This window comes from Amblyomma americanum, chromosome 6 (assembly GCF_052857255.1).
Source record: "Amblyomma americanum isolate KBUSLIRL-KWMA chromosome 6, ASM5285725v1, whole genome shotgun sequence".
NCBI lineage: Eukaryota > Metazoa > Arthropoda > Arachnida > Ixodida > Ixodidae > Amblyomma > Amblyomma americanum.
In genome coordinates, this window is record NC_135502.1 from 32653000 (window position 1) to 32662246 (window position 9247).

General features: G+C 45.9%; 1 pseudogene; it reads right to left on the minus strand.

Annotated features, from left to right (window-relative positions):
• Window positions 1–8638: 8638 nt before the first annotated feature.
• LOC144095717 (U2 spliceosomal RNA) lies at window positions 8639–8795 on the minus strand (annotated as a pseudogene).
• Between the last annotated feature and the right edge of the window lie 452 nt (window positions 8796–9247).

Consider the following 9247-nt stretch of genomic DNA (forward strand, 5'->3'; position numbering starts at 1 on the left):
TAACTTGCACTGGAAGTTCGCAGTCAAACATACGGCATATATAAAAGGCTTATGAATGGGCAATAACATAGGGACTCTACTTTTAGATTGCACGATACGAACGGCTATATTACATCGACGACAATCAGCGTTATCACTCAAATGCTATGCATGGTCACGTGCACCTTTCATTTTACCCATTCCAACGCAGTGCAATCAGTTTCAGCCAGCATCACAAAAGCACGTAGTGAATAAATTAAATTGCAAGAAGTTTGTTATGCAGGCCGACACAGGGAATTTAAAACACAAAAGTCAATCTTTGTGTTCTTGAGATATCCCGTGCACAGGCCATCGGAAGCCGAAATTCCCTACTGATGCGTGCCCTCACCGCTTAATGACTGGTATCGATATCTATATCTCCTATTAGTATTACAGGAACAGCAACTAAACTTCAGCTGTAACCGCCAATTCCAAATGTAACCACCAGTTATAAACAGGAATGCACCACTAGCTCGTGAATAGGCTGATAAAAGGAAATGAGGAGTTTCGGAGGCTCGGGAAGCAATTTATACAAATGTTCACGCACCTGAAAATAGATTGTTAACGCATAATCGCATTACGCGTTTACAATGGGTTACCATTAAAAGCCTTTGTGCACTATATGTATTTAATTTGTATTTAATTCCTCTAAAATGAACTAATCACGCGCACAACCTGGACACATTTCTTATTGTGTAAATAGTTTGTACATATTACTTCTCCCCCTATCCTCTATTCCTGTCCCCTCACCTCTTTCATTTCATTTCTCCATTCTGCCTGCTGTCCTTTATTTCCGCTGCCCCAGCTCAGGTGCTTCAGTATCGATGGCAGATGCCGGGGCTAGCAAAAATCTTTTCCTTCCTTTTTACTATTATTTTTTAATAAAACCACTACCACCACCACCACTATATGTACCGATTTGTGAAGCTCCGAAGTTTCTGAGTGGACTTTTCCTATATGTCTCGGAATGCTACCGCTTTTTCTACAGCGCTGAACCATTCTTAGTCATCCATTTTACCAGGTAATTTCTTTAACCACACTTTTTTAAAGCGGCGGGGGGGGCTTGCTCTGGCAGCCGTTTTGCGGCCTCTTCCTCCTCTCCCCTACAAGTGCAAAGACGATGTTCGCCCCTTCGCTGGCTGGTGGCAGATGGCTCTCCCTTGTACAGAACCTCATAGACGCCGGCACCGGTGGGTGTTAACAATGGAGTACTTTTGAAAAGTGTACTTTGGAACTAGCCGCCGGTTATCGTAAAATACCTTATCTCATAAGTTTGCAAACGACGCAGTAACCTTCAAAAAATTACTTACGACGAATTTCCGCAATATACCTTCAGAGGTGAATCGACCGGAAGAGAAGGCCAGGCAAGCGCCGCTTCGCACCGACGAACGTGGATCGAACGCGCGAAGTACCGTTTCAAGCCGTCCGCTAAACCGCCATTGCGGTCCAGCACTAAATTGCATCGCTTTGCGCATATTTTTCAGCTTCAGTTCATATTGCGAATAAATTGGGGTGACGTAACTAGGGCCAATAAAATGCTCAACCAACCAGTTTTATTTTTCCGGACATTTGTATAGGTAGCCGTATCACCCAGACATTCAGTGCATTATATATCGCTTAAGGGTCAACCAAGCTCACGCTGATTCTTCTTGAAGTACATTCTGTCGCGCAAATGGGTGGGGTACGCATAATAAGATTTTCATAATAATATAATAATAATAATAATAAAAATAATAATTGGTTTTGGGGGAAGGAAATGGCGCAGTATCTGTCTCATATATCGTTGGACACCTGAACCGCGCCGTAAGGGAAGGGATGAAGGAGGGAGTGATAGAATAAAGAAAGAAAGAAAGAGGTGCCGTAGTGGAGGGCTCCGGAATAATTTCGACCACCTGAAGATCTTTAACGTGCACTGACATCGCACAGCACACGGGCGCCTTAGCGTTTCGCCTCCATCGAAACGCAGCCGCCGCGGTCGGGTTCGAACCCGGGAACTCCGGATCAGTAGCCGAGCGCCCTAACCACTGAACTACCGCGGCGGGTCAGGTTTTCACTGCAATCGGAAAAACTGAGCGAAAAATTGCGCTTCAGTATGAGCAGCGCATCTTTTTAAATCGAAAGAAAAAATCTGCGTCTTTTACTCGCATACATTTCACCAAATACCTTCTAAAAACAAAACGTCAATCACTGTCCTGTATTAATTCTTCGGGTATCCCGCGCACCACCGGCCATTTGTGAAGCAAAATTCTAATAGACTTCACCTATCGATCAATGTCTCTATCAACCAATGTTCTCAGGACACAAGATGCTTTTCAACAATGGATCTCACCATGTAAGACGGCTGTGATCATCTAGATACCATTAATCATTGAGTTTATCTGTTCCGTGATGCAGTGTCTTTTTGGGTTAAACTGCAGCGGGCTTTTGAAAAGGACATGGGGATAACGCCGTATACAACCAGAATGTTGCCTGCTGCGAAAGACTCTACAATTCCCTACCACGTAGTTGTGTCGATTTAACTGCTCAGACTATGAAAGAGCCGTATGAGGAACCGGAAAACCACCACAAAAAGCAGGGCGCTATTGATGAGGCGATTTTATGCGGCGACGGACCACACCCCCCTGACTGGTTACCCCTTTGAAGGCATTTTCGCGCCTCCCAGGGATTTTATGCGAACGCCCGTGTTGGAGTGCGGGAGTACTGCGGGATCGCATCATGAAATGCTGACAGCTCCTATTCTCCACAAATTCAGGCGAACATCAACCGGAACAGAGTGGTTGTTCGGACGAGTTGGTTTGTCATGACGGAACATATAGCGCTAAGAAACCAGGACGAACAACGAAAGAGACATCACGAGAGCTCGTGGTGTCTCTTTCATTGTTCGTCCTGGTTTCTTAGCGCTATATGTTCCGTCAACCGGAAACTACAGAGAACGTAAGATCTAACATGAAGCCAAACTTATCGTATAATTCACGAATTTCTCGCTCAAAAAGAAAGCCAGGAAAAAAAAAACTTCCAATACCAGGGCCTTCAGCACAATTCGAATGAGCGCCGGTGGAAACAGGGACTGGGAGAATGTGTAGTTCTTCTGCAATGAGAAGAAAAAAAACTATTCGCATTTGTACATCCTGCACCGCATCTCCGCACGTCATTACAGGGTTAAGTGCTGCTAGTTTTCCAGCAGCAGTGTTATTTGCACCGCGCTTAACGAATGACAGAAGGGTGAGGAAGAAGACAATACAAAACACGTTGCGCCAGAGGCAACCAGTTAAAACCGGAAGCGATAATTCTTAAAGCAAAGTGTCATTGGCCTGAGGCACAGAATGCGTCCTGCATGTGAAATCACTTGCTACATTAACTAGTTTGCCAGCACATAAAAGCAACGAAAGAAAATAATGTCCGACACACATCCTTGAGATGTTTTGTCGTTCCGGTGTGTGATTTAATGTTTTTTTTCAAGAATGCATTATTTGCCACGTTGTTCTTATAGCTTCAGGGTGCACACATGTTTTGCTTCGTCTTTGCTTGTTTTTGCAAAGAAAGAAGGAAAGAAGGAAAGAAAGAAGGAAAGAAGGAAAGGAAGAAAGAAAGGAAGAAGTAAAGAAAGAAAGAAAGAAGGAAAGAAAGAAAGAAAGAAAGAAAGAAAAAAAGAAAGAAAGAAAGAAAGGAAGAAAGAAAGAAAGAAAGAAAGAAAGAAAGAAAGAAAGAAAGAAAGAAAGAAAGAAAGAAAGAAAGAAAGAAAGGAAGAAAGAAAGAAAGAAAGAAAGAAAGAAAGAAAGAAAGAAAGAAAGAAAGAAAGAAAGAAAGAAAGCGCGAACTCGGAAAACACCGCACCTAACGCGTACGTCATGAGTAGGGGTTGGTCTTCTCAATTTTTATTTTTCGCAAATTCGGTGCACGTTTTCGATATTTCAGAACGCAGATTTCGGTTTTTCTTCGGTACCCGCTGCGGTGGCTCAGTGATTAGGGCGCTCGACTACTGATCCGGAGTTCCCGGGTTCAAACCCGACCGCGGCGGCTGCGTTTTTATGGAGGAAAAACGCTAAGGCGCCCGTGTGCTGTGCGATGTCAGCGCACATTAAAGATCCAGAGGTGGTCGAAATTATTCCGGAGCCCTCCACTACGGCACCTCTTTCTTCCTTTCTTCTTTCACTCCCTCCTTTATCCCTTACCTTACGGCGCGGTTCAGGTGTCCAACGATAGATGAGACAGATACTGCGCCATTTCCTTTCCCCAAAAACCTGTTATTATTATTATTATTTCTTCGGCAAATAATTTTTTCGACGAATATTATTTTCGACAAATTGTGGCAATTCTGCGCGACCGAAAGGCCCTAAGAGTCTATCTCGGCATTTTTGACAGTAGGAGCGGTTCGTTAACTATTATTATTGACCAGTAATTTTCCACTTGCAGGTGCGCCTGTAGAAGGAATTGTTTCCGTCGTTAAAAAAGTAACGCAAGTTCAATGGGTCAGTCGGCAGACAAAGAAGCAAGCGGAAGCTTACTTCTATTAACAAGGTTGGCAAGTTCTCTTTGGGTTGTCGCGCTAGATTGAGCGAGAGCGCGGGGCATTGCGTGGTCTGCGTGTTGATGGCAGCATCGGAACTGCGTCTCAATCGTCGTAGCAGCCCAAGCATGAATTCTTTCAGGACGACCACGCACGATTTCGTATCAGTGTCCTACATGCAGCTGATAAACCTGTTTTACCGGCTGACTACTCTAAACGGGTGAGCATAGTTACCAAACGGTGCTTAGCTAGCAGGCGGCGAGACGGTGGTGCTTCCCGGTGTGCAGGGAAGTGTAATTAATTGAAAAAAAATGCCTCAAATCACACAACTGCGCGGCTTATCCGGTAATACCACCGCCTGATCGCACCTCTGGCTTCCTTCGTAAATTTTCAACTTATACTGAATATAACTCGTACTCAAGAGCCAGCTATACATGCATGCCATGCCTCGCATTCCGATAATACCGACCTTCTTCGGTTAAAACCGAATTTCGAAAAGTAAATTCGACGTACTTCTGTCGTTTTATTTTTCGGTTTAAACCTAACAGTCCAACCCATACTGATGCGACGCACACTTAGCCTCCAAGCGCTCCTAAAGTGGGCATTTCTACGTCGTGTGAAAGCTCCATAGGAGGGCAGCAGATTGCAAAACTGGAGTGGATAGAAAGGCGTTATCGACTGCTATCGTCGCTCTCGTGCATCGTATCTCTCGTAAGTGCAGACAAATATTTGTCTTATCCGTAACATGCCCCATCGGCTATCGCCCGTGCAAAACGACCTGGCAGCACGGCTCAGGCGTAGAACAACATTGCTCGCTAACGTTCAACTTGGCAGTGTCGGACATACACAAGACGACGACTCATTTTCTAACTCCTTGACATGGTATCTCTCTACTTTCTCTATTCCGCCTGGACCGAGGTCGCTTACGATGGTACCCGAGCGGCAGCGTCGTGAATTCTATTCTGTCCGCGCAGTCGACGCAGGAATTTTCGGCTCGCGAAACCTGTCCCGAGCTGCAAAATCAGCACAGCGTTTTTCCCGAGATTCCGGCCGTAGAGGTCGCTTACGCTGTTTTTCAAGACGCGCAAAAGAAGACCAAAGCCGCTTCAGGATCGCGGAGCATATGACAAAAGAGAAGGTGCTTTTTATCACACTTTGCTTCATGAAGTGCCGCCGGAGATATGTGCCGAGCCCCTACAATGTAGACTGCAATAAGGCCTAGCGAAATTTTCAACAAGTTTGCGAAGGCGTTCTCGAGCTCGTGCCCCAGCGGCTCTGAAATGAACCCTGTTCGCAGATGCAGATTTTTTGACTAACCACAATCTCAAATGATCACCCTATCCAACTTGATTCACTGTCTTTTCACCGTTAAATGACACCACTGAGAGTGTTTATGATATGGCCATGTTTTATACTTTTTTTTTGCTTGAGAGAGCCTCCACACTCTTGCGTGAACTTTGCGCAGCTCTTCACTGGTTTTCTTTCATCCACTTCACTCAATTTACCTTGACCGCGTCACCTGTAGTCGCCGAAGTGTAGTGGCCATACTAAGGTTGTTGCGTGAAATGCAGGCTGCGAAGCATCCCACTATTAGTTGCTGTGTAGGATCCACTCAATAATTTCCTCAAGGTCTGTTCACATAGGCGAGTTTCGACGCCACGGAATATATCTCGTGTACTCGCACTCAATCAAGCAGCACACGAGGCCAACGAAGACTTTTGCCGCGTGTCTGACCCTGAAGAAAAGGTTACGGTTCTTCATCACCCGGGTTACAATTATCAGCTGGACGTATACGCTTGATGGCGCTTTTCAGCCCGAGACCAGTTCATACTGTGATATATTGGCTCTACATTATTTTGGCCTTGTGTTTTGCCTTAAACTTGTACCCAATTGCACTGTGGCGTAGCGTGTTCTATCACTGAGCTTTGAAGAACAATTACGGTGCTACTGGTTTTCTTCGCAATGATTCATCCTAGCAGAAAGAGAACTGTTACGTTATTCGACGCTACATAACGAAGGACAAATTCTAAGAGAGGTGCTAAAGTATTACTAAACCTTTTTTTTTTGTCAGTTTGCATTGTTCAGATATTGTTCACTTGGTTCTTGGTATTGAGCCTGGAACAACATGCTTACCTCGGTATTCGTTTCTGCTGTTCCAGATGTGTATCAACAGATAATGCTGAACGTTTGACTTTGGGTGAATCGGTAATAAGGAACGCTTGCTATAATGAAGCTTGTTTAACGTTAGCTTAAAAAATTTTGCCTGTCTGTGGTTTCGCTGATAAACTAAGGCCGTGTTTTTACTGCTGCGTATCTGGCTGGCTGTTGCGGCAAGCTCTTGGTCGTGTCACTGTCATGCTTAGAGGCTTCTGGCAGCCTTTTTTGCTGCTGTGTTGCGATGCCTATGATGTTTCCAAATCGCCTTGTGTGACAACTGGTGCCGTACTGTGAGTGTAATTCCGTATTACTAATGAAACGCAGAATTCTCAACATGTACTTGCATTGTGCTGGCCGTTACCTCCCTCCAATGGCTTGTGATCGAGTGTAACACCCACAATTTGCACCTAAATAATGCACCGTCACTGCGCCTGTCGAATGTAAAAGGAAACTCACTGAACGGTACTTGTAAGAGGAAAAGGCGCTTAATACAAAGTTCGTGGTCTTACAGGCCTTTCAGAAACCTTTCATGAGGTGATCTATCTCTAAAGAAGAATTCGCGTTGCCTCATTGCGATTTCATGATGCCCATGAGAAACTATATGCACAGCTTGCGTACGAGTTATTTGCGGGCTACATTTGTTGAAATAGATTTAGGCACAGCCTGGTAGTTGCACAAAGTGCTTGCTAGAACTGAATAGTCTGTGGTGTAAGGTTAGTGCATTAACAATCGCTTTCGAGGTGCTTGCGACTCTGTTTTCACAAAGTTGGCAAAAAAAGCACTCGTTCTGCAATGCTAACCTTGTGATGAGTACTGTGCTTGTAACTCAGAGATATGTACGAGATTTGAGGCACTTGCTGATTGTTGTCACTGTAACGCTGTTTTTTTTTTTTTTGCACAACTCGCCATTCTCTTCCTCGCTGGCCGACGATCGCTGCGCGGTCTAGTGGTATTAGTTGTTCTCAGCGGCGCTGATTTTCGAAGCGGTCAAGTCGAACACAGTGCTTGAAACAAGGGAGTGAGAACTGGCAGGGTATAGTATTCAGTTTTGTATGAAGGAAATTTCTTGTTTCTTGGTGTTCATTTCTTCATTTTTCAGTCACGAGAGCTTGCTCGTGAATAGCAACCTGGCTCTCACAAGCCAACACGCGGCGGTGGCTCAGGGTTTAGGGCGCTCGGCTACTGATCTGGAGTGCCCGGGTTCGAACCCGACCGCGGCGGCAGCGCTTCGATGGAGGCGAAACGCTAAGGCGCCCGTGTGCTATGCGATGCCAGTGCACGTTAAAGATCCCCAGGCGGTCGAAATTATTCCGGAGCCCTCCATTACGGTACCTCTTCCTTCCTTTCTTCTTTCCCTCCCTCTTTTATCCCTTCTCTTACGGCGCGATTCAGGTGTCCGCCGAGATGTGAGACAGGTACTGCACCATTTCCTTTCCCCAAAAAACCAATTTTTCTCACAAGCCCACCCGCCGCGGTGGCTCAGTGGTTAATGCGCTCGGCTACTGATCTGCAGTTCCCGGGTTCGAACCCGACCGCGGCGGCTGCGTTTTCAGTATGGAGGAAAACCGGTAAGGCGCCCGTGTGCTGTGCGATGCCAGTGCACGTTAAAGATCCCCAGGTGGTCGAAATTATACCGGAGCCCTCCACTACGGCACCTCTTCCTTTCTTCTTTCACTCCCTCCTTAATCCCTTCCCTTACGGCGCGGTTCAGCTGTCCACCGATTATGAGACAGATACTGTGCCATTTCCTTTTCCTAAAAACCAATTATTCTTATTATTCTCACAAGCATCACCGATGACAGTAGAGAGAGAGAGAGAGAAGTTGTTGCCAGGAAGAAAGAAAAGGAAAGTGCACAGGCCTGCCCACTGGCTCAAGCCGAGCCACAATCGCTACCACGTGCAGATAGTAGGAGAGTTAAAAGATGGGATAGGAAGACAGGATAGTAAAGACACGCTAAAGACAAGGCCGATCCCGGAGGCAGTGCAATACCGGGCCAACCGGTGGCGGAAGTGAAGCATCCTTCAAACTCTCCGCCACATTTCCAAAAATAAGTCCAATTGGACCCGTAACAGATACTCTACGGGATCCGTACCTGCCATCGCAGGGCAGTGTCGCATCCCTGAACCGCTGCGTCACTGTGTCAAGAGTGGTATGAGAACTCCCAGAGATATATGAACGTAAGTTAGAGAACGACCAATTCCACATATATATGGGCGTTCACCCATTATCGCTATCCGCACAACTTCCATCTGTGAACATTGGATCCGAACATAATAATAATAATAATTGGTTTTTGGTGGAAAGGAAATGGCGCAGTATCTGTCTCATATATCGTTGGACACCTGAACCGCGCCGTAAGGGAAGGGATAAAGGAGAGAGTGAAAGAAGAGAGGAACAAATAGGTCCGTAGTGGAGGGCTCCGGAATAATTTCGACCACCTGGGGATCTTTAACGTGCACTGACATCGCACAGCACACGGGCGCCTTAGCGTTTTTCCTCCATAAAAACGCAGCCGCCGCGGTCGGGTTCGAACCCGGGAACTCCGGATCAGTAATTGGATCCGA